This window comes from Cheilinus undulatus, linkage group 6 (genome assembly GCF_018320785.1).
Source record: "Cheilinus undulatus linkage group 6, ASM1832078v1, whole genome shotgun sequence".
Classification (NCBI taxonomy): domain Eukaryota; kingdom Metazoa; phylum Chordata; class Actinopteri; order Labriformes; family Labridae; genus Cheilinus; species Cheilinus undulatus.
In genome coordinates this window covers 32086915-32108690 of record NC_054870.1, presented here as the reverse complement: position 1 = coordinate 32108690, position 21776 = coordinate 32086915, and the positions used below count along the sequence as shown (strand labels likewise).

Genomic DNA, 21776 nt, shown 5'->3' with positions numbered 1-21776 from the left:
TAGCTATGTTGGCAATGTAGCTACATTAGCTATAGTTAAGTTAGCTTTAGCAAACCTAGCTAAAGCTAACAGCTATGAAGATTGCATAGATAAATAGCTTATGTAGCGTCTTTGTGACCCTAGCTTTAGCTACCTTAGCTATATAGCTCCTATAGCCAAATAGCTACATTAGCTATGCAGCTCAAGCCGCTAAAGGAGCTATGTAAGCAACACTGGCTGTGTTGAAATTTTTTCATTGAGAACAAACTTTTGTCCTGTAAGCAGACTGTTAACTTGGCTTTATTGAAAAATTCTGAAGGTCAGGTTTCTAAATCTTAACTTTCAGTATCCTAACCCTAAACAGAAGTTTTATCCAATTTGATTTTGAAGTTTTAGAGAGTATTTCTGTTCAGAAATAGCCTACTTTGTCTCAGATGAATGATCATGACAGTCACCGTCAGAAATGAAGGGGCTGCAGCCAGACTGTATTGTGAATTTAACCACTGACAGTCTCCATTTATATACTGCTGCATTAGCCTGTAGCACTCAGGTTAGTACTGGAGTTGCACATGTGCACTTCTTCTTTTTGTCTTGTTGCTCTGATTGGCCTGTCATCAGTGTGACAGACAGACGGTTCATCCTTCATCGCCCTTTGAGAATTTTTTGAGAAGTCCAGCCCAAACCAAACATTTAGAGGTTTCCCAGATGAATGTCATAGAATATAGAATAGAATATATCTATGCAGTGGGTATAAAAAACAGCCTTTCTGGCATGTCAGATTACACTTTTCGTGCCCTTGATATGATAGGAGTTGCACAAGTGGCAGACTTTTTTTTTTTTTTTTTTTTACCTCCATGAATCATCCATGACTCAAGTTGATTAGGCTAAAGATATATCAAGATAAACCGAGTCATTCCACATAACTGAATCCATAGATTTGTACGTTTCTGGATTTTTTTCAATTTATTTGTCATTTTAGCATAAGAACGTTTTATGAGATAACAGGTGGACAGTTTCCCCCTCCTCTCATCGACAGTTGGGTAGCTGAAGAAACGAGCAACATTTTGGCCCATTGATCTGCTTTCTATATTTTGTCATTCATTATAACGGTACGTCAAACGTGATCAATAAAGCATTACAGGCTGAAATTTAGAGTGAATTTATTCTGCTGCTGTTTCTTGCGCCACTCCAGCTCTCTCTCCTTCCCTAGCTCCCTCCTCCTCTCCTCGCTCTTTCCTCCCTCCTCTCTCCTCCCTCCACTTCACTCTCTGTTGCGCGCGCGTGGGAGCTCTGTCAGATGAAGACTCCGGAAAGTCGCTCATTTCCGCGACAAAAGGCAGCCGGCGTCAGTAAACATGAGCACGGATGATGCCGAGGGTACACTGGCGTTTATTTCACCCGGCGGTTCACCCAGACACCTGTCAGCTCGTTTAATTCATCTGTTTGACTGGTGGTCATCATGGCTCGTGAGCGGCTACACGAGGAGCGAGAGGATTAAAGCGACTCAACTCCTGTGTGAGTATCTCACTTCAGCAAAATTGTTTGAGGTTAATAAGAGACAGTTCCTCTCTGGAGTTATGTCTTTTACTATCCTGACACTAGAAATGCTGCCTGACTTGTTACAAGTTCACAATTTTTGTTTTTGTCGTCCCAGATATCAGCTATCTTTCATAAAGATTTTCATTGTCCTTTGAGCTGAGTTACCTACTTTAAATGTTTTAAACAGAAAAAAATCCAGCAGAAGGCTGTAACTTAGAATAAGGAGGTCATAAACAAAAGTAAACATAACATTTAAAAAACGGTGCTCAAAAGCTGCCTAAAGGCTTTATTAAACTTTAAATTCTTTCTGGTGAATATTTTCTGCTTCTCTGAACAGCTGCAGAATATCTCACTGTCATGTCTCTGGGGAGTGAGGGACTTATGGTTTATCAGAGTCTGAACCACAAACAGGGCTGTGTTATGAAGGACAGATAAACTGCTGTAAACATTTGTACACGCTCTCTATGTTATTCACTTCACCAGCGTTTTTCCTGTTTACTGTAATGTGACAAATTGGAGCAAACTGCCTTTATCTTGTTATGTGTCTGATTAATCCGTCCATAATGCTTTCATGGTTTCTTTCACGCATCCCGTGATACAAACTGTGAAGAAACTCCAGCTCTTTGATGGGTTTCATCAGATATGGTTGATCCATTAAGAGTTGTTTGACACCATCCCTCCCAAACTACCCAATTACATCAATATAGCACTGCAGTAAGATCATTTAATAGCACCAAAATCATTCCTCTTTCTAAAACATTATACCCAGCATTTAAAAAACTGCAAATAGAGTTAAAAAGAAGAACTTAAACTCAACAAATCATCCGTGTTTTAGCAAACAACGAAAGTGTAGCTACTTCTTCTTTTAAGTTAGCTCCCCTGTATCACACACACACACGTATCACACACACACACACGCACACACAGCATCACTAACCATGCCACTGGAGGCTTATTTCCTGCTTGTTTTTTCCTTTATTATGAGGGGTGGCATCAGAAAGTTATTCCTGCTGTTTTCATGGTAATTTGTGACTTTGTCTGACAATTAACAAGGGAAAAAATGCCCCAAAGTTGAGGATTCTGCTCGTTGTTCTGCTCTCACTGTAGGAGTGGGAGCAGTTGTACAACCAAAATATCAAACATGTCAGAAATCCGTCCGACCTGTCTGTAGCAGCTGGTCAAGCGGTCACTGGCTAGTGGTCGGCTGTCGTTTCCCCTTCTATACTGCATGACATATGATGCCCTATCCGACTGAAAGTCTGCGCAACTTCCAAGACTCAAAAAACATGTCTGAATCAGAGGAAATTTGCCCAGTGTACGAACATCTTTAGGCAGCAAAATGTTAAGACGGTTTTCCAGCAACATACTTTAGGACTGGATGTTTTAATTTTATGACAACAGACCAAAATAATAGGAGCAATGGTGTCCAATGCCTCCCATTTACTCTACACCTTAAACAGAAGATGGAACTAAATTCCTTCTTCTGTGTTCTCACACAGAGCTGTTGCTCAGCAGCTGAGATGAACTAAATTCTCTGTTCTCTCAGGAAAACACTTCACCTGCCCTGGATAGCCACGTGGGGAATAGAGCAGTGGCATATAGTGCCACCATTCCAGGCGTCAGGTGGGGCATATTGCCACATGTCTGGCTACTACCAATGTGGGTTTGTGTATAGAAAGTAATTGGGGTGATTGTTTGGATGCATGTTGGATGGTGCCTGTGTGTTTCAAGCTGTAGTTTTGAAAGCTCAATTCCAAATTCTCCACAGGTTGTCAGGAAAATTTGTTAGCTGATCTTCCACTAAAATTAGCTTGGCTTGTTTGGTAATGGGACATTTGGCTTTAGTAATCAACAAGAACTGAGCAGTGCTAGCTGAAAGTCATCAGGTTACATCAGGTTGTCCACACACTAGATTATTAGTGCAAATATGCATATGAGGCATTCATTTGCAGTTATTAAAGTTACAGTTAATAGATTAATGAGTTCAAATGTGGTGAGCCTTTTACCATAATGGAGTTTCTTACAGTATTTGAGATACAGTTAAGCAGTAGAGATGTAGACAATACAAAAACAATTAGAGTTAAATCACTGAAATAGGGCAAGCAGAAGACAACTGCTGACAAAACTGAAGTTTTTTCTCACATGCTCTGCTTATTTATGCTATATATATCACATTTGTATTAAAGGGACTCTCAAGTAAAAGCATCCAAATTGGTAGGAAAAAAATCTCTTTTTAAATAATGTGTAAAATAAAGAATCTAATAAAAAATATAACATTTCTCTAGTAGTGTGAGATGATTGTGTTCAATGTGTTTGACATTTAGTTGCTTCTTTTTTCATTCTGTTGTAGTACAGGGGCTGCTGCTCTGCTCACAGTGCAGAGCGGAGGTCCTGACAGGTAGGCAGATGACCTTTGGACAACACCGCCTCAGTGGACAGTGTAGTTCTAAATCACTGAAGTTGTATTTTATTGTTAATTGGAATGAAAAAATGGGAGTTGAGTGTGAATGGGAGAGAGAGAAGGAAGATAGATTTGGTTGGAGCACCTCTCCATGCCCAGTAATTCTGTGCAAACTAAACCATGCTGGTTGCTGCATACAGAGCTGCGGTCTGTCAGGTCAACTGCACAGGAAGGTTTTAAGTTGCTCCCCCCCACGTTTGTGGAAGAAATGTGTGTAGGCCTCTAAGATGTCCAAGCTATGCTTCTCTTGGCAAAGACTACTGATGGAAGTCTTAGGTAATGCTAAAAGTATGAGAGCGGAGAGTGAGAGAGTTGTACCAAATCAGATTGTTTAGACTGGACTCTGGGGGTCCAACATAAATGGAAGAAAAGGATTCTCTAACTCAGCACATTAGGAATGTGGGAGGATTGTATGATCCTTAAGTGCTCTGGCAACAGCTCCCACTTTCTATTTCAAGCACTGGTAGCTTTAAACTTGGGATGACAACAATCCTCAGTAATGTACGATCAGCTCTGTGTTATTTCAGACATGAAATATGTTTAGGGAAAAGGTGGATCCAGTGTAGTCAAACTTTAATATGCATCCGTCACTCCCTTGTTCTGCTTAAGTGGCCCGGTGATGAGTAATGCTTCTGATTAATGCTGCTTTCTTTCTTTCTTTTTCTTTCCTTTTCGATGAAGTGTTTCAACATCCTCACTTTCCACAGTTGGGCCCAAGACCTTTCTGATTAAACATAAAGACTTTGGTTGAATTTGTTTTTATCATTGTAAAGTAAAACTTTTTTGTGTATATATATATATATATATATGAATAAATGGATTGATCCATTAGAACATCATACACATATACACAATCGTAATACATTGATTTACATGGTAGCAAAAGAGCAAAAACATATTCTGCCCTAGAAATCAAGGTTCACTTTCATTGAAACACACTACTTATTTTTTAATTTAAGCAGCTAAAATCAGAAGTAAAAGTTCCTGAAATGCAACAGATGGCTTTTGTAAGAGCCCCACTGTAGCTCTGGTTCAGCTCCAGTCTTGGTCACCAGCCAAGACAAATATTTATTCGAATGAAAATAGCATTATAATCTGGGCCATAATAAACTGAAAAGTAGGAATAGAAGTCACAAGTGATTCATAAGACTAAATTATGCTCTTGCTGTTCAATACAATAGATCAAAAACAGTCACTCATTGAATCTACCACAAGTATAAGCTTAGCTTTACTACTGCCTCCTGTTTTAAGGCATATTGAGAGTGTGAGAAGCTTTCAGCTCATAAGAGCTATAACAAGCTCAATCAAGCTGCTACATGTCGTGTTGCAACGTTTTGTGTGTGCAAATCGGATTTACCATAAGAAGCTGTCACACAAACAGGACTGTCAGGATCTGTCTTTAAGCGTTTTTCGTCAGTGTAATTGGCAGCCAAATGCACTCCTGGTGCCAAAAACAAGATACAAGTATCAGGTAGGAGGAGAAGCCACGTTTTGCACATTAGTTAATCATTAAAAAAAAATAAATATTAAAGGGCATGATAAGGCAGAGTGTCCTCGGCTGGAACTTGCTAGAGTCTCTGTGAGCTTTCATTTTTGAGTATTTTGGATCATATCCTTGTATGGTAGGAGTAAATCTGCTATCTTTTTTATTTACTCTGGCAGATTCATCAGGTCTCTTCTTACATTCAGACTTATTTCAAACTGACCTGATTCACATCGGGCCAACGGCAGCTATTAATCATATATGGGCCAGTTTATTAAAATGGCTGACCAAGGCAGGCCAACAACCAAGACTGCATCTTTTAAATAACCATGATGGCTTGTAAGCAAATGGTAGGCATGTAATGTAGCTCTACAAGTATGTGAATTTTGTTAAACCTTCTGGTGTGTCACATGTTTGATCCATAACCCATCCATAGTCAGCAAGAAAGCCCAAAGTTTTCTATTTGAAGACTTAATTGGATCACAATCTTAGATTGAGATTGTTTAATTATCTGGTCCCATCTATCGATCAAAAAAAAAAAAAAGTCATTGATCACAAAGTTTTAAAGGAGTCCTGATAATGAGTTCCAAGACTGATTCTGTAATGTTCATGGACAGGATCTCAAGGTGCAGTTGGGGGAGGAGGGTTTTGGGTTTGGGACATCAGAATTACAGACAGACTCTTTTGCAGGATTTTCTTGGATCCCAGGGTTCCTGAGTCATTCCACGGGGGAAAAAAACATCAGCCAGCCACCATAACAACAGACCAATTTTTATGTATAAATATGCACAGGCAGTTTTTATGTTCATTTGATTAGTTGTTTTTTTATTGGAAAAAATGGACAGAAGCACTATGTTGACAAAACGTGGCAGCCTTTTTGCCTTTAGTTTCTTTCAGTGAGCCTACACCTCAATGCAAGTCAAAAGAACTACGCTTCCCACACTGGAAAAAGCACTGCTTCAGCCGACACTCCAACAATGCAAGCAACAACCCTTTTTGAAATGGAGCAAGTTGAAGATGGTCAGACAGATGAAGCAAGATGAGACTTATAACAAGTATAACAGAACAATCCGCCTTTCAAGCTTACAGAACTTGCGAGTAAGTCACAAATTTTAGTTAATTCAGTCGAGCAGGAATGAAAATCCTCTCGTGTGTCACCCTCTACTCAGGAGTTCAACTCTGCTGTTTGCAGATGATGTGGTTCTGTTGGCTTCCTCTGCGGGAGACCTCCAGCAGGCATGGGGGCAATTTGCAGTTGTGTGTGAAGCGGCTGGTATGAGAATAAGCACCTCCAAGTCTGAGTGCATGGCTCTCGAAAACGTTGGATTGCTCCCTCCGGTTGGGAAGTGAGTCTTCAGTTCAAGTATCTGGGTCTTGTTCATGGGTGAGGCTAGAATGGACCATGAGACTTACAGATGGATTGGTGCAGCATCAGCAGTATTGCAGGTCCTGTACTGGACTGTTGGTGAAGCTGAGCCAGAAGGCAAAGCTTTCGATTTACGATTTGATCTATCTTCCAGTCCTCACCCATGGTCATGAGCTTTGGGTAATGACTGAAAGAATGAGATTGTGGAGACAAGCAGTCAGTTTCCTTAGGATGGTGGCTGGGCTCAGACTCTGAGATAGGGTGAGGAGCTCGGACACCCTGAGTGATGTCAAAGTAGAGCTGCTGCTCCTTTGCGTTGAAGGGAGCCAATAGAGATGGATCTGATCAGGATGCCTCCTGGTTTCCTCCCTGTGGAGGTCCTCTGGGCATGTCTAACTGGAAGGCAGACCCAGACCTTGCTGTAGGGATTATATATTCCATCTGGTCTGAGAGCACCTTGGGATCCCTCAGGAGGTACTGGAAAACATTGCTGGGAGAGAGATGTCTGGGTTGACTTACTTTGTCTGCTGCCACAGTGGCCCAATCTGGATAAGCAGAAGAAGATGGATCAATAATTCCAAGACCAATGAAAGAACAAATTCTTACTTTGTCTTAGCCATGCTTGTCAGTTATTGAAAATAATCAGTTGAACCCAAAATGCTTTGGGTCATTTTCCTCAGATTTAGACCACTTCTTATCGGTAGTCTCGAGAATTCCTTCAAAAATCTTACTATTGCAGCAAGACTGATTCTCACAGTACTCAAGGTTGGAACACACAGATTTGATTTTATTGCTCAGCTCTTTGTGTTACATTTACAAGTTGTAAGAAAGTGTTTTGTCACCTTCCATCTGGTTGTTTTGTTTGCAGTGGCATTGAAGATCCCATCATACAGTCTTTTATTAAAGTGTCCCTGAGTATTGGGATGATTATTGTGTTTGTGAAATTCACAACAAGTAATCAAGCTTAACCAGGAGATAGTTGGCTTGGCCTGGGTTATTGAAATAGATTGAGGAAATATTTCCAGCAGTGTCCTGGCTAAAAAAGGCAGCAGCAGTCAACAAAGTTTCTAACAGACAGTGAGCAGACATACATACAAACATGATAAAACCTTGAGGTACATGAAATGATTAAATAAGCAAATATTTATCGAAATTTAACTGCAATAAAAAAAAAAAAACAAATAAAGCAGAACATCTATGACTAGATGTGTCAGCCTTAAAGTCATTCTGCATCTTCTTAAGATCATTCATTCATTCAGAGCAGCTAATTAACTTTTGGGTCTTTTGTTCTAAAAAAAACAAGGAGCAAAAGGATGTTATGAAACCTCACTATGTATGAGTACAGTTCCTACAAAAAGTGTTCACCCCTTGGGTATTTCACCCTTTTACTGATTTTATAATACAATCATAGTCAATATAATTTGGCTTTTTTGACTAAAAAAGAAAAAGATAAAAATATCTCTAATGTCAAAGTGAAAAAAGACTTCTCAGAAGTAATGTCAACTTAATAGAAATAAGTAAGGTAAAAGATGTGACTGCATAAATACTCACCCCCTTTAAAGTGACTGACCTACTTTAACAGAAGTCCAGCCAATTGGTGCTAGTAGTCTCACCATTACTGAAATGGGGATCACCTGAGTGTGGTTACTGTACATCAAGTCATTGTAGTATAAAGACACCTGTGTCGAGAAGGTCCTGTTACTGGTTAATCAGTATTCCTGGCTACCATTACACCAGAAAGACAAAAGAACACTTCAAGCAACTCAGAGAAAAGGTTACTGAAAAGTATAAACCTCCCCCAGAATTCAGTGAAATCCATCATCAAGAAATGGAAAGAATATGGCACGGGTGTAAATCTGCCTAGATCAGACTGTCCTGACTGTGCGAGAAAGAGTCTAGTGTGAGAGGACACCAAGACACCTATGACTACTCTGAAGGAGCTACAAGCTTTAGCAGCTGAGATGGGAGAGACTCTGTATACAGCTGTTGCTTGGGTTCTTCACCAGTCAAAGCTTTATGGGAGAGTGGCAAAGAGAAAGTCCAGATTACTCAGAAAGCTCATATTAAATCTCAACTAGAGTTTGCAGAAGGCATGTGGGAGACTTCATGGTCAAGCAGACTGATGAGACCAAAATGTTGCTTTTTGGCCATCAGACAAGATGCTATGTTTTGCAAACACCAAACACTGCACATTACCACAAACAACATCACGCTGTGGGGATACTTCTCAGCAGCAGGCCCTGGAAGGTCACTTATTTGAGTGCATATATTTTTGTTCAGTTTACATTACTTTGTAGATATCTGTGTTCACTTTGATATTAAAGAGGTTTTTTGGGGGGGTTTTTTTGGTCAAAAAGTCAAGTTATTCCAACCATGATTGCTTTATAAAATCAATAAAAGGGTAAAACATGCAAGGGGCGAATCCTTTTTATAGGCCCTTTATGTCAAAAGACAGTTGATTTGATTCTGTAAATAGAACACAATCCCAGTTCAACCTTTTCAGCAGAGAAGTACGCTATCTATTTTAAACTGATAAGTCCTAACATCTCTTTACGTTTGTATTTACTTCTATTTTTTTTTAGTCTTGCAGAATTTCATGTTTTGTCCATTAAGATTTAAAACACATTATCATTAAGCTTCATGTAAGGTTGTAGAAAAGGCAAAATAAAAGCATTATGATGGACAGCTTTTACCAGGCAATCTTTTATCTAGAGCTCGGACATAACTGGGTTACTTAAACCCACACAAAATTTATGAAAAAAATCCCTGTTATGAACCTAGCATTGTGAAATACATCATAATCTGAGTAGAGCATCCCTACAGAATGTCATCCAGTCTGTTTTTGACTTCCAGGTTCACAGACAGATGCCATAATCCAGCTTTGACTCACCGTACTTTAGTCTTCTTGTGCACCGGTTAAGTTAGCATTTAAATTATCACCATTCTGAGTTTAAGCTCCAACTCAAATAAAGAAAAGCTTGAAGTGAGGATGCAAAACTAAAGTAGATCCCTCTAATGATCAGGACACCTGTTTCTTGTCCTTTCCAACTGTCTTGCTGTATTCCAGCCCTCATCAATCATTTTAATCAAACACGTAGGCCAAAGCTCTTAAACCAGACTCAAGTTTTATAAAACTTAAATAACCCCATACTGTATGTGGAAAAAAGCTGCACTGCCGCCTGGGCTGACCTCAGATCTACCTTTAGTGTTCAGGACTTCCTTTTCTCCCTCCTCACTCCCAGTATAAACAGTAGGACAGACGTCCCAGGTGTTTTTTGCTTGTTATTAATGTCACATTGGGTTTAAAGTGCTGCTAATGCAAACAGCCTGCTGCTGTTGAAGAAACATCTGCATGCAAATATATACACTTACATGCATGGGCAAACACTTAGTTTAGCTGAGGACCACATCTGCACTCCAGATGTTACGATGAAGTGTGGTGACTCGGTTGATGAAGGCAGACACTGTTAAACAAGCGGCGCGCTTTTCTTAGAAGGCGTCTATTTTGTTTGGACTGTACTTTTTCTCCGGCAGCCTGCTTGTTTAACAGATTAAGGAGTCAGATTCCTGCGAGGGCAAACATCGTTCTTCAGTGACAGAAAATCAACCAGCTCATCTTATTCTCTTAGTGGAAAATGGAAAGGAAAGGGAGGACTAATTCATGATGAAGAGAGCGATGAAGTTCACTTCCTGGGACATTTGTGCTCCCTGAGAGCTGTCAGATTTCCTGCCAAGGGTTTATCTGTAATCTGACTGAAAACAGTCTGGAAAATAAATAAATAAATAAATATATTTTAGTTCCCCCCAACAGGGACTATTTGTTGTTTTCTGTTCTTCAAATTGCTCTGACTTCTGATTTCTTTTTCATCCAAGAAGAGAAAGTATTATTATTTCTGCAGTTCTGTGTCTCATCCGTCTTTGTTCGACTCTCCTGTCAACAGGGAGGCCGGCCTATTTCCTTTTGTGGTGTTGCTTTTTTCTTGTGCCTTCCATTTCTCAGCACTGGGATTAAGCCAAGTCCCAGTCACAAAGCGTACTGTACAAGGTCAGGATGTGTTTACACAGTTCTAAACATGTAGACATGATTAAAAAAAGTCTGCAGGAGAAGCAGGAATATGTGTGAGTAGCACTTCTCTTCTTGTTCTGAGAAGTGAAATTACTCATTTCAAGGTGTCCTAAATCAAAGCTGTTTCATGCTAATATTTTAGCATTTTGGTACTGAAAAGAACTGAAATACAGCATGCATCATTTTCCTGAGGAAGAGATCTGTGCGGAGGCAGATTCTCTCTTGCTGTGTAGTTGATATCCTGGTTTATGCAGCACAGATTGGGTTTAGGCTGATTGGCGTCATTATCTCACAAATACTAAGTAGAGATGTTTAAACTAGAGGACGTAGGGAGACAGGGTGTTAGGATCAGGTCTTTTTCTGCCTAAAGAAAATTTCACAGAGCAAATCAAGCAGATGAATATATGCTAATGTGAAAACTAAAATGCAATCAAAATATGCTCGTCATGTCTTCTGTCTGAAGCGCATAGGCTGAACTCACAGGCCAGCATTTTGATAGAAGTGGTTGTTTATGAATGCAGTGGAATCTGTACAGCTGGTCTTATTAGAAATAATGAGTGTTATGGTTTGTCCATGTATCAGCCACAAGCTACTGATATTATTACAGCTGAACATATTGAGGCTGCAAATGAAGTGGGGTAAACATTACAAGATGATCAGGCAGGTTTTGGCCCAGATTTCCCACCCTTCTGACAAATGTCTGCGAAGTCTTGATTCTAAAGACCAGAATATCCTGTGGGGTGAGGTATGTTCAGACTGGTCCCACCTGCTCGGGAGAATGCCGAGGCCGCATCAATTTCAAATGGTAAATATTAAATATGTTCAATATTTATGATTTGATCACTTGTGATGTGGGGGAAACCAAGGGGCCAGCTGAGCCTGCGCTCTGTAGGGTGTCTTAAAAGACAAACTGTTGCAAATCAGGAAGCAAGATGTCAGAAAAGTCAGTCTGAATTCAGGATTTTTACTTCTAATGAAGTAATTTTATGGTATGGTTAAAGGGCTTAAAAATCTCTCTGCTCTTTAGAACACAGAAAAGCTACAGATTTGCTCTCAGACTGTTTTAATAAATAATTCTAGTTCTGTTCATAAGCCTATATTATAATACTCTACAGAGCTCACTCACCCACTGCTTTACTCCCCTGTCGCACACCTGCCTCTGCTGCTCCACTGTATACAGTATCAGACAGTGTACTTCTTGGACTGCAGAGTCTTTACAACTTTTGCAGCATCTAGGACACTTGTTGATATGATGATTATTTACATATCCCATCAATTGTTTGCACACTTTAGTGTCATCTTAATGCTTAACTGGAGCAGAGTTAGGAGGGGAGGTGTTTAAGGGCGCTTTCACATTAGGCCCAGTTGTTTCGAACCGTGCCACGGCACGATTCCTCCCCTTTCCCCCCCACTGGCTTGCTTTCACACTTGCAACATCGAACTGTGCCTGGGCCCACATACATATTTACTCAGTCTGAACAGCAGGTGGTGATATGCACGTAGCTGGTTTACAACCCCGCCAAGGAGGAGAAAGAAGAAGAAGCTACCATGGCAACCACTCGGGTCATGACCTGAGCGAAGATTGTTTTTTGTTTTGACCTGGCAAAAAGTCTATCCTGTAGCCATGGATGATTTAAAATCACTTTTTAAAATGCCAGCAACTTTGCTCTTCGTATCTGCACATCTACGCGCTGCTTAGAGGATTAAATGGGCTCGCGCTGCGCAGATACAGCGGTTATCGAGGTGACAGGAGACTTTTATTGCCTTTGCACCTCCTCTCAATGACAACTTGTGTTTATCTGTAAGGTGAGTCACAACAGACCGTTTATTGACTCGATTCTGATGATTTCCGCACTTTATAGGGGAAAAATTTGGACAAACTGCCGCGCTGTGGAAAGAAGTTTAGCTTTTACGACGACATCATACAGCTGATATGGTGCTCTGTCCCGTATCAAGGCGCAGTTGCATTCACATCTCATCCGAACCAAGCCAGAGTCCACTTGAATCATGTCCGAGACCACCTCCCCAAGTGGGCCCCGGCGCGTTTCGTTTGCATTCACGCTACCAAAACGAACCGGACTTTTGGCCCGAGGTCCCTAATGTGAAAGCACCCTAAATGAACCTTTAGGTGATGAGATGGGGCTAGTCAACTGCCGTTATAAAGAACAACTAATGGGCCAGTGCCTCATGAAAGGGCACTGGCCCACAGGGAAAATGCCTGGTAAGCCAGGATGCCAGTGTGAGTCCAGCCCTGGAAAGATCCATCATTATGACCAGTGATGAGCAAATTACTGAAAAATAGTAACTCGTACAGTTACTAGTTACTGCTAGCAAAAAGTTAGTAACTCAGTTACTTCACTATAAAAGTAACTAATTACTTTTAAAAGTGACTTGGGTGTTGCTGTTTTTGCTTCAACCCTCATTATTGCACACATCACATTAATAAGTGTTATTGTGGTAGTGTGAGAGGAATCAACTCAAATTTCATAGAACATTGTAGCCATTTTCATTATGGTGGAAAGTGGTGAAACAATACTTCACAGTAGACATGTTTCTAAACTTCTGACAGTGTTTGAACCTTTATGTCAAGCCAAGCATTTGTACACTGTTTCAGAAGTATAAAATATCTGTACTGCATTGACAGTGTACAAATTAAGTCCCAGCTGCTCTCTAAAAGTCTTTCTGCCTATCTCTCCTCTTGTCTGTGTTTTTCTCATTATTTCACTGAAGGCAGTGGATTCTAAAGTTGATATTAGAAACATGTCTGCAGCAGCATACCTTTCTTTCAGTCTGTTTAGTGCTTCCTTGGTGACACACTGTGTAGCTGGCAGGGATTTAGAATCAAGTCTTAGTTGTTTGGACATGCTGCTCCTTGGTCTGCCGAGCTAATGTGAGCTGTACCTTGGTTATTGGTGTTTGTAGTGCTGGGCTCTCTGGTAACTAGTTAAACTGAAGCATGTTGTTTAATTCAGTACTTTATGAGGTTAGAATTACTGATCATGGTGGTGGAAAAAGTTTTCTTCCCTGTTCTATTCTGTCCTTTATCTTGAGAAAAGAGAGCTCACGCTAGAGTGCTCAGCCATTGTGTGCATGTGTGTTTCAGTGCCTGTGTCTGTTAGTGTGTCTTTGCACCTGCATTAGTCTTTCTCCCAGGATACTACTTTGCTTACGTTGGCATCATTCCCAACTCTGACAATGATTGAGGCTAAATTGACTGAAGTACTAAAGCCAAACTTTCTTTTTATTGGTGGACAACTGGAGACCACATCAGTTGACAGGGCGGTCTTGATATGTGTCAGACAGTACTACACTATCAAACCAATCTGGATGAAGGTATCCCAGACCACCTCCATATGCAGTCTGAGCTATCAGATAGCAAACTGTCTTCAGTATGAATTGAGGTGCATCAGTGCCCAGCAATAAGGATCACCACCTGGCATCTGAATACTTAAATTGGATGCTATCCCATCTTAATGCAAGGTTTAAACAGGGTCATTGTTGGACAATCCTAATATGAAAACAACTGGACCCATCCATTCACCCTGCCATAAATAAACATGAACAGATAAAGGAAGAAGAGTAACTTTTATTCCTTTTCACATATGAAATGCATAACACTTTTATTAATTTCAAATTTTAAGTAACATCTGATCGAAGATTGCACTTCATTTTGCTTGATCTCAGATGTTCTGTGAGTTCCTGGTTAAAAGAGAATAATTTTCATGACAGTTTTTGTATACAGGAGTGGATTGGGGATTAACAAGCCTTTAAGTGTTTTCATCTGTAATTACTAACGTAGAAATCAGCAACTCTTGCACTCCTAACCCCCTGGATGAAATCATACCAAATGGTTTTATTCTCTCAGCCTGATTCAATTCAGAATTTCACAGTGGGCTGCAAACTAAATCAAGTTGATATTTTGACCTGCAGATGAGGAAAGGCGAACACTCTGTGTTCAAAACGGAAAAAAGTTTTTTTCCTGTGAGAGCTCTCTGGATTCCATGGCTGTCTGCCATTTAATTTCAACATATCTGAACAAATAGGGAATATTGGCCTGATCCTGGCATTGTAACAGAAAGGTCAAGGGCTTAGCAAACACATCAGAACTAATTGTCTGGAGACTAATTCATCAAAAATCTAGCTAGCAGATATTGATCTGTGCTGATTTTGGGCCAAGAGTTTGAAGAATGAACAACTGTCTGAACAACATCAACGTCATTAGGCCCCACTATCAGCTGCTTTTGACATTACTGAAGAGCAAAAACAAATGTGTGTGCATATGTGAATCACTTCATCTAGTTTTAGACCATGCCAGTGGGACTGGTGGTAATAGATGTCTGTCAGCGGGTCTAAAATGAAGGATCTCAACAGCTGTAAGATGGATTATAGTGGAATTCTATACAGTCAATCTTGGCATTTTTCTATACAAAAAAAATATCCTGACCTTCATTCTCTAAGAGCAGTAAAAAAAAAAAGATCAATTTTGGATTTACGTAAAAGTATCTCAATATTTATGACCTGTTTGACTATGACATGTTACACACATATCCATCTCCCCTATAAGATGAATTTTGATATCTTTATTGCGTTTCATCCAGCACCATCATGTCAAAATCGACTGTATATTAATGTGGCCACCTGCTCTGTCTCCTTCTTTTGTATAAAAGTGAAGCCAAAATATTGGTGCTGGCATACTGCACTGTTGACATAAGAGACTGGATCTGGCTGGTCAAGTTACGCCATCACCCCATACAAACTGAAGTACGTTTTTAAAGTAACGCTAGAAACTCAAAGATCCTGGAGCACCAGTAGTCAGTTGTAATGTACAGAGTGTGTCGTGTTTGAAGTGGGTTGTAGTTTTCAACTCTATTTGCTGTCCTGTTTTAATAACGACATTAAAGCTCAAAAATAAACCTTTAAAAAGGTCAAATATCCTCTAGGTCTACAGCAGAACAGATTCTTTTGTGTTTGAAGCATACTCCTTTAGATATTCAGTATCTGTACTGATGATTTCACATATTTTTATCTGGCCTTTCTCCCTGTGCTCTGCTATTCCAATCAAGAACACTGCAAAGAGCCACATTTGTCAACAGAGATTTTGGTCCTGACATTATGTATGCTTGTTTTTGCATCAAGATTACAAAAAAAAAAAAAAAAAGAAGATGAATACTTTATTTTCCAAGGTCAACAAGAAGTTATAAGACCTACCATTAGTATGTGGAATGAATATGCATATTAAACAAGCTGTTAGTACGTGATTAATAAGTTCATTTAAGTTATAAATTTAAAAAAATGTGATAGGATGTAAACTAGGGCTGGGCAATTAAATGCAAATGAGATTAAATCGTAATATGGCCTGCTGCAATTTGAAAATCGCAGAAGTTGCAGTATTTTTTTAACTTGGAATGTGTCAAAATAGCAGTCTAATACTCATTTTTGCAGCAGCAGATATTTATGCACATTATGCAAACATTCAAGTGTCAAATTTTTAAAAATGGATATAAAAATCCTCCTTTTCGTGTTTTATGTATGTTTTGTTTGAGTCAAAATCAGTGGCTTAAACATGATAATCCCCTTCAATTAAGCAGTTGGTATCAAATTTGCAATATGAGCAAAAATAACTTATTTATTCTATCTAATACTGATGAAGCTTTAGTTCACCCCCAGCAGTGGTCAGCTAATAGCCAGCTTCACCTCCCCCTCCTTTACAGCTTACAGCTTGTTGCACCCTCATATTCAGACCCATGCTACTATGGATTAATGGCTTCTGAAATTAATTGTTTTCAAGACACTTTGTCATTTATGTATCCATCTATATAAGGGTTTATAGCCATGCGCTCCTGGAAAGTCAAAGCATGCTGCTTGACTAACCCTGGGAGCATCTTTTGAGAAGAGCTTTCCCTGACAAGTAAAACTGTAGATCCATTTTGCAATAAAATGGAAAAAATGTATGAGTGTTTCTGTTTGAATGCAGGTTACAATATACAATGATCTGTTGCTTGAATTTGTTCCAAAATGCATAAGGTGAGTAACCTGATAATAATTATATCGCGATCACAATATCTGGGAAAAAAATTGCAATTAGATTATTTTTGCAAATTGTTCAGCCTTAATGTAAACATGCCAATAGATAAAGCTAGGCTAAAACATCACAAGGGATGAATGTGTACAACAGCAATAAAGGTGAGTGAAAGACACTGATGTTATAATGTTTCACCCGTGACTGCGTTATCCTGACATTTACTTGCCAGGTGGAAAGGCTTGTAAACAACTCGGAAAATATCAAATGAAAGCAAATGTTGGCTGTAACACTTACAACAGTAGGCTATCTGCCTCAGACACACTTTACGCCGCTGAACCGCAGTATGCTTCATCTCTCTTCCCTGTTTGAACCTTGGCAGACTGGAGGATGCTGCCTTTAGAGCTCATCTAAAAAACATTGATAAGCTTTGTGTAGATTGTGCAAATAGATATTTTTTTGCACACTGATGGTTCAGAAAACCAAGACGAAGCTTCGTATAAGAGTTAGAAATCGTCATGAGAACAAACAATTTAAGTTTCACTTTCACTTTTAGCATGAGGCTCTGCTGCTCCGGGGAGCGGGGGTGGGGCAAAGAGTGAGAAGTAGTAGAGCCGATCCTACGATAAAACAGATAAGCAGATCGCCAATACATTCTATTTCTTCACGATCTGAGATTGTCTTATCTTGCACCCCTACTGTGTCATATTCATTCATTTAAAGAAAATAATGAAATACTATTTAGTAAATTAACTTGTGGGGTGCCTAACTTGATGGAAAGGCTATGTAAGTAAAACAGACAATAAATTGAAAATTATGAAATCACTAATTGTTGTATTTAATTTGCTATATGTGTTTTCTGAGAATGTGACTACTTCCCTTTGCTATGGTTACTCCTCTCACATAACGGCTGCGACACATTAATTTGGAACAGTGTAAAGACTTTTTGATTGGAAATACTGGAGAAGTTCCATAGATGTGCAGATATCAAAAGTTAATTGACACTGATGGAACTTCGATAGCCAATCAGAATCAAGTATTCACTGAGAACATGGTTGAAAAATGTAACTGACTTGCATTGTAACTGTGACCTATATCCCATCTGTTAACATGGATGCGGTGGGGTTTATGACCTATACTGTTACCAGTTGGCAAACCTTTTGACCTCACTTAGAGGCAGCTGTTTTTCTGTCCATCTTAATATACTTACTGTGGTCAAAATTGTATTTTGGTATGTACAGTGATTTAAGAAACACGAGTAAGCAAAGCTAATCATTCTCTACTTAGCTTCATTCTGAAATACTTGTTCTGCTATTTTAAAGAATGTAGAGTAATACTAGAGTGTGGAAGATGAAATATAAAATGATGTTTAAATTACAGTGGCCTGCAGTGGAAAAAACAGTAAACTCTGCAGCTTTACTGTGTTCTCCTGCCACACATATTATTGTATGCAGAACTTTTAAATACATTTCACTTATGTAGTGTATTTTTACTGTGAAAACTGTGAAAACTCTGGTTGAAAATTACATCATTGCCTATCATCAGATGAAAAAATCTTAAGTCTGGCAGACCTCAGTAAAATAACAGATTCAGAGTGTAAACAACTCTGCACTTTGTGCAAACTACATGAGAAATTACAAGTCCAGGCTTTCATAACCGATTGAACTTGACATTTTCGCTCTACAAACAACAAAAGCATCTGATGCAAAGATTGATGCTGCCCATTATTTGGAGTCAGCAGGATTTTGATGATGTCTTTTCACCTCAGTCAATCCCACCTGCTGTTTGCTTCCAGCTATGGATCAATTTTTACACCAAAGGGGTCTAGAGGACTCTCTCTCCTGCTCTTTCTCACACTGTTTTTTTGCTAATCTTTGCTGCTTTATTTCTCCACTCTGAGTCTTACCCTTGACTCACTGTCCTCTTTATACTCTGTCACATTTCTAAATCTCTTTTCTCTCACATTTTGAATTTTGCAGGAAGCACACATTAATCTTTAAAGGTGAGAATAAACCGCTAGTTACAGAGATCAGAGGGGAAAGCAATTACACAGATTTGTTGAAATAAAGATACGCAGTGCCATGAATAAAATAAGAATGGATAACAGTATGGAGTTTATTGATATGCGTGTCAAAACACAGCTTGGAGGGCTTTAAATATTCACATCATTAAAACGTATTAATGACATAAAACATGGACATGTAATACATTTAGAGGTGAGGTGGAAGCTGAAAAAATCCCCAATCCCTACTATTAACCATTGCAGATGTATAAGAGTCACACTATGGACCTTTAGCCTTTGAAAAGAACTCAGATATTTGATTTAATAAGGCCAATAACTGCTTTAGAAGTATGAAAAATAAGTTATTTGCCCATCAATAGCACCAAGCAGTGCATTCTTTGTAACTTATGAAATATTTGTGAGGGCTTACTCTTGGACTTAGCTAGACTGTTGTGCACACATTCTTCAAGTCTGTACTGATGAAAACTTATTTGAGTCAGCTGAAATTTACACACCTGTTACAACATTTCAGCGGAGATTAGGTGTAGTCTGCAAAAGAAACAACAGATGCAGGAGGCGAGACGGAGACTGACACACAAGCTCTTTCTTAGTTTTTTTTTTTGCCTCGATATCATTTTGAAAATCTCTTTAAGGAGAAATCATATTACATTAAAATGTTAGGATACTTACAGTAGATGGGATAAAACAACAACAGTCAAAACAGAAGCAGGAGAAGACAGGATATATCAGACCTTGAAGGTAAGATAAACAACTTTAAGTGGAGATGTCCAAGAGATGTTACACTTGAGCACCACTCACTCAGACCAAAACAAAGCTGTCCCTCAGTGCACCCATTTGTAGGACTGCTCTCAGATAATCTGACAGGCCAGATAGACTGTTTCATATATCCATTGCATTGGGATATATTTTCACATCCATCTGAACAGCCCATACAAAGTGTTTGGGAAGGGCAAAACCTTTAAAAAAAGTCTTCTTCTCCAGGGAAGATGGACACAGTTCATTGGATTATGTTTAAAAGACTAGGTTAAAACCTAGTATATGGCTAACTGCATCTGTCTGGGATGTCTGTTGAAAAGCCTGACTGAATTGTGTGTTCTGGCAGGGTGACTTTATGTTGGGGTGTAAATGTGTTGGTCCTAATGTCTGTGGGTTGAGAATGGAAGGATCCTGATTCCTGCTCTGTTCAGAGATCTAGATCATATGGTTCAGTTCAGCAAGAGGAGCTGGCTCTTTTGGTTCTCAAATAGCTCTTCATTCAGTACCACTTTGGCTTTGAAATTAGAAACACTTTGACCCAAAGTAACTGTATGTTACTTTTGTTTCCAATAACTGTTGGACTAAATACTTTTGTTCTCAGGATAGAAAAACATTTTACATAATACTTTATGTAAAACTATATTTTTTACAGCATCAAGCACCAGTTCTATGACTTTTATATGTTGAATGCTGTAATTTTGTTTTTACATGAAAACATAAAACACAGTGTGAGTGAGTAGTCTTCTGTGATTTCCATTAAAAATAAAAAAGTAATGAAATAATTACACCTTCTTGGTCAAAGTATTTCCCAAATAAATCAAACTCTAAATAGCGCATTGGGACAAAAACTAAACCATAAAACTGAGAGAATGACTACATGAGAATGACTACATTTATCATAGTGTTAGACAACAAGGTCCTTATTTATATGGAAGTTACTGTTTCTGGTTACGTATACGGCTACATTCTACTCCTGATTTTCTTTTGTCAAATCTGATTGGCTACACAGAAACATGGGACCACAACACAAAGACAACACAGTGCTACTGTTAGCTTAACAGTGAGGAGGAAATGTCCTCCCTGTTTTCTGAGCTGTTTTGTGTGTGTGTGTGTTTGTGCCAGAAGGGGACGCATCACTACAGGAAATGTGCAAAAACATCTTTCCTGCCAAGACAAGCTTTCAGTGTGGCTCTTTGCTCCGGTTTTAAGAAGGAAAAGTGGTCCAGACATTCCTAGAATGACATCCAAGCTAACTGCTAACATGCTAGCAGGCCCTGAACATATTGAACAGAAGCTGACAGAAATGACTGGAAACCTATACCAAAAAAGACCTGGAGTAGAGTGAAAACATCTTTTCTGTCATGGAAAGCGTGTTGCTGTCTGCACATGTTTTAATAAAGACACGTTCAGACAAAAGTGCCGCTGCATCTCAGTCCCAGCTAATGACAGCACTAGCAGATGTTATATCTCACAACAAGTAAGCCTGTCCACGTAACTATCACATAATCATGCTAAAGCAGGGCGGCAGAAGAAAGACAACATCGTTTTCTGTCGCAGAAAGCTTTCGGTGTTGGTCTTAGTGCTAAGTGTAATGAAGAAATGCTGGGCATTTCTGACAAAAGAGCTGGTCTGGCTTAGGCTAAGCTACCCTTTCCCCCTCAACTATCACATGGTCTCAGAGTGAGAGTGAAACATCTTTCCCAACATGAAAAGCTTATAGGGTTGTTTTATTCTTTGTCATACAGAAATATGGCCCAGTTCTGGTTAATTAGAAGCCATGCTAAAGCTATATCTAAGTAATTAGAGCAGTGGAGGCAGCCATTAGAGGGCTTTCAGCACAAGTAAACTCTGTCCATAGCGCAACTCTTTATGTATGGCTCTAGTTACCACAGTGGAGGCATCCATTCAATACAAGCAAATGCAACTCTGTATTCTATGGCTTAGAAATTAGCATCACTCACTCAGTCAGTTACTCAGACACAGACATTGCCATGAGGAGGGCTGAACTAAGCGATCAGCCAAAAATACAGATTTTTGGAAATTTTAAATTGGTTTATAATAGTAAAAACTAATATTTGCAATTC

General features: G+C 39.3%; 1 protein-coding gene across 1 annotated transcript in view; it reads left to right on the top strand.

Moving 5' to 3' along the window:
- The first annotated feature begins 1258 nt into the window (after positions 1-1258).
- LOC121511519 (carbohydrate sulfotransferase 15-like) overlaps positions 1259-21776 on the top strand; it is a 31943-nt gene continuing 11425 nt past the window's right edge. The window contains exon 1 of the mRNA XM_041790259.1: positions 1259-1494. The gene's annotated coding sequence lies outside the window, so the exon portion shown is untranslated. The remainder of the gene's footprint in view (positions 1495-21776) is intronic.